Raw genomic sequence first — 5,003 nt, forward strand, 5'->3', positions numbered from 1 at the left:
AATTATGCGAATTACAATTTACTATGAAATTTTAAAATTTATCACGATATTGTTAATGTTCTTCATTAACTTCTCAAAATGTAAAATATAGCATATTTTTAATTTGATTTCTTAATTTATTAAGTTATTTGTAATGTTAAATTATTATTTTTTGAACATTTTTAGGAACTTCGATAGCCAAAATCCTTGTATTATTCAAAAATTGTAATTTAATATCCTAAATTACCATCTTCGAAATTGGATTTCCTTATAATGCAATCCCCCTAAATTACTTAAAGGCATATATATAAATATATATATATATATATATATAAACAAGGCATTATATTTATGAAATCACCATACACACATATATATCCCAATATTTACACAAACACACACATATCTCCGAAAGACGAGACTAAGGTAAGAAATTTAATTTTAATTTATTGATTAATATATATTATTATATTATTTTATTAATTAATACATTTATTAAATGAAATTCATACTATTCGATTTAATTATTCATACATTTATTAGCCAACTATACAAATTTCAGTGTATTTCATAAAGGAGACGAGGACTCCTTTTATATTATATTGGACAGAGATAAGAGGGGAAGTTTTGGGTGGCTTTACAAAAGCCATTGGCTTGGCTTTGGAAAGCCACCATAATTCCCGGTGGCTAAAAGGAGAAGAGATAGCCATTAGAGATATCAGTGAGTGAAAGAGAGAGAGCAGATGGCAGAAGATAGAAGAAGAGAGGGAGAGAAATGATAGATTTAGGTTAGGGTTGGGTATAAAAATGAGGTAACCTGGGTCGGGTTAGAGTAGTGGGTCGGACCGGGTCAAAGGGCCTCCATGTGGGATTTGTTTCGGTTGATTGGGCAACCGAGTGGGTTTGGGTTTTGGGCCACAAAATTCCAACATACCCCACCTTGGGCCAAATATCCAAGGGGTAGGTCCGGAGTTTAATTTTGGATCTGGTCATTTCGTCATCGCCATAAAATACTCTGTTGATGTACCTACAGACAGAAAAATTTTGAAAAAGGAATTTGGTTAGTTAGAAAATATACTGAGAATCTTTAAACACTTACTGAACTTTCCTATGGGCAAAGACTTAGTGCCCATATCTGCAGGATTCTCGTCAGAACTGATCTTTTCCAGTTTTATCACATCCTTTCCCATGATGTCTGGAATGAAATGGTACCTAACGTCTATATGCTTCGTTCTATCATGAAAAACGGGGTTCTTGCATAATTGAATGGAGGATTGGTTATCAGAATTACCACAAGTTTTTCTTTTGAAAAATCAATATCTTTTATAAAACCATCTAGCCATATGGCTTCTTTGAAAGCTTCAGTGGTAGCAACGTTCAGTTGTATATAACGCAACAATTTGTTGGAGTTGAGATTTTCAACTAATGCATGAGCCACAAAGAGTAAACACATAAGATGTGGTGGATTTACGACTATCTCTATTGTTTGCATAATTGGAGTCGACGTAACCAACAAGTTGAGTGTGTTCAGAATATTTAGAGAAAGTAATGCCAATATTATTAAAGCAACGCAAATATCTAAGCAACCATTTCAAAGCTTCTCAGTGAGGGGGACCGGGGTTAGACATCAGGTCTTGTGCATACCATAAGAAGCATAATAGACCCAATCACATTTGAATAAGGAACCTTTTCTATCTTTTGTTTATCATTTTTCATTTTAGGACATTGATCTTTACATAACTGAAAGTGAGCAGACAAGGGCACAGAAGTGGGTTTTGCATTTTCCATGGAAAACTTTTTAAGAATAGAGAAAATATACGATTTTTTGATTTAGAAGAATGGAAGAGTTTTTCCTATCCCTAAAAATATATATTCCAAGAATTTGTTTGGCATTGCCAAGATCTTTCATTTCATAAGCTTTGCATAAATCCTTTTGTAAAACTTTTATATGTTGTGAATTAGAACTAGCAATCAACATGTCATCAACATATAATACAAGAAAAATAGGAGAGTTATCCACATTCTTGAAATAAAGACAATGAGCATAATGACTCCTTATGAAATTTAAGGACTGCATAAATAAGTCGAATTTTTTGTTCCATTGTCGAGAAGATTGTTTCAGTCCATAAAAGGATTTTTTCAATAAACACACATAGTCAGGTTTAGACATATTAGTAACACCAATGGGTTGACACAGATAAATGTTCTCATCCAAATCACGATGACAAAATGCAGTTTTAACATCCATTTGCTTCAATTCCCAGTCGTAGTGTGCAGTGAGAGCAAGTATGATGCGAACAGTAGTGTACTTAACAACTGGAGAGAAAATTTTATTGTAGTTTATGCCTTCTTTTTGTGTGAATCCCTTAGCCACTAATCTTGCCTTAAATTTTATAGGATTTTCCTATTTTATCTTGAAAATCCACTTGCAATCAACGATTGAGGCATTTTTTGGCTTAGGAACTAGGACCCAAGTTCTGTTATCTTTAGGGATTTCATTTTCTCTTTCATAGCACTTAGCCATTTTTCAGATTGCATAGCCTCATTAACACTAGAGTGTTCAACTAATTCAGTATTAAGGCTTGTGTGAAAATCCCTAAGCTTAGAAGGTATCCTAGTTTGTCTTCTATTCCTATCTCTGCCAAGTTGGTAGTTTTCTAAGGGATTTGTTGTTTCTATATTTTCAATATTTTCTGCTTTTTGTTCCACTAATTCCTCCGCTTCTTCGTTATCCTCTAGATCTACTTTGTTCAAGGTGGATTCTATGGGCCGAGTCTTTTCTAAACAAGGCATCTCATTCTCATTAAATGTAACGTCTCTGCTAATTAGGACTTTGAACCCCGGTTGACTCCTACCCACAACCTATAACCTTTTACCCCTTCAGGATAAACAATTTCTCATTAAATGTAACGTCTCTGCTAATTAGGACTTTGAACCCCGGTTGACTCCTACCCACAACCTATAACCTTTTACCCCTTCAGGATAAACAATTAAAACACATTTTAGGGAACTAGGTTCAAGTTTATCAGAGTTTTGGTGAACAAAAATAGAACATCCAAACACACGTAATGAAGATAAATTAGGTAATTTTTCATTCCACAAAGATACAGGAGTTTACCAGATAATTTGTTTTATGTCTTTTTATCCCAAACTTATCACACATATTAGAAAGTTTTGGTTGTAGAACTCAAGACCATTATCGGTTCTAAGGGATTTCAACTTCTTACCAGTTTGGTTTTCAACAAGGATTTTCCACTTTTCAAACTTTTCAAAAACTTCTGACTTATGCTTTATTAAGAAAACAAACACTTTACCAAAAAAGTTATCAATGATTGATAGAAAATAATGATTTCCACCATGAGTAGGCACATTTGATGGAGCCCAAACATCAGCATGAACATAATCTAAAATACATGTAGATATAGATGGATTTGGGGATGGGGATGCAGGAAATTGTACTCTGTGATGCTTACCCATAACACATTCGTCACAAAATTCCAATTTATCAATCTTGTCATTCAATATCCCATCTTTATTTAAAAACTCAAGTCCTTTTAGACTAATATGTCCAAGCCTTTTATGCCATAAAGTAGTTTTATCACATTTAGAGACAGAGGCAGCAATATTATCATACATAACAGTGCACATGTAAAGGTTTCATTTTCGTTTAGCTTTAAAAACAATCAAAGAACCTTTCATAATTTTCATAATGCCCTTACCCCATCCAGAGTTTAAATTTCTAAACTTAGTCCTTCCTCTGACAGAATTAACCTCATGTTGGTTTTGGTTAGGTTTATAGCCTTAAGGTCCATTTCCTTACTCTTTAATCCATTAACAACAGTTTCAATGTTAACACTATCCTTACCGTATTTAATAGCAGCTTTCACATCAGAGTATGTTTCAAGTATAGCATTAAGCAAAAAAATGGGAGAATACTCATCAATATTTTTATCACCTGTGAGTTTAATGTCCTGGATCAGTTTAGTAAAATCATCAAGGTTTTCATCAATGTTTTTAGACAAATCTAGTTTATACCTAAAAACTTTTTCTAACAAAAACAACTTACTAGGTAGAGAGGTTTCGGTATAAAGCTCTTCCAGTTTATACCATAAATCTTTTGAAGAATGTTGTTTACCAACTTTTCATAAAACAGTGTGAGACAAGTTTAGAATAACAGAGGAATAGGCAAATTCACCATTTTCTTGTTTCTTTTCTTCTGAAATATTTTCCAAATATTTGCCATCAATGGCTTTAAAGACGTTTTGTTGAATAAGGATTCCTTTCAACTTTTCTTGCCTATATAGAAAAATCACTTTAGGATAACCGACCATAGTGGTTTAAAAGAAAAACTTTCGGGTTTCAAGAAAAAATTAAAAAAAACTGATTTTAAGGTTTTTAATCACAAAATGAGTGCTTCAGAAAGTCCACAAAATATCACACAGATTTAAAAAACAGATTTACAGAAACAGATCAGGTTTTAGAAAATATCACACGATCAAGAAATCAACAAGAACAATAGATAGATTATAAAGATATATCACAAAGATATTAACAGATTTCAGAATATCACGAAACATGAACAGATCAGGCAAAATGAGAACAGAGATAAAATACCAATCACACAGATTTATCGCAACAGAGTATAAGAATCAGAGATAATGAGTCCGAGGATTATCCAGCCTTAGTCCCTTCCAAATACCCGACAACCTTAATGCTCCAGCCAAGAGGGATATAATGGGGATTATAACTGCGAGAAAAAGTTGCAGAAATAATAAATCAACAGATGATAACAGTGGTAAATTCCAGTACAAAAATTTCAGAGATAATAAGAGAGGAGAGGATTAAGGATTAGCACCACCAAGGTGCAGCATGGATCATAACGCAAGCTTTGATACCACTGTAATGTATAATCCCTCACTGATATCTCTTTCCACAAAGGACCTAATAAACTATTAAAGAGGATTTGGAGTACGAAATTCTTTATAAAATATAGACCAAGAATAAATTATTGATCTAATGAATAT

This window comes from Sesamum indicum, unplaced genomic scaffold (genome assembly GCF_000512975.1).
Source record: "Sesamum indicum cultivar Zhongzhi No. 13 unplaced genomic scaffold, S_indicum_v1.0 scaffold00212, whole genome shotgun sequence".
Taxonomy (NCBI): domain Eukaryota; kingdom Viridiplantae; phylum Streptophyta; class Magnoliopsida; order Lamiales; family Pedaliaceae; genus Sesamum; species Sesamum indicum.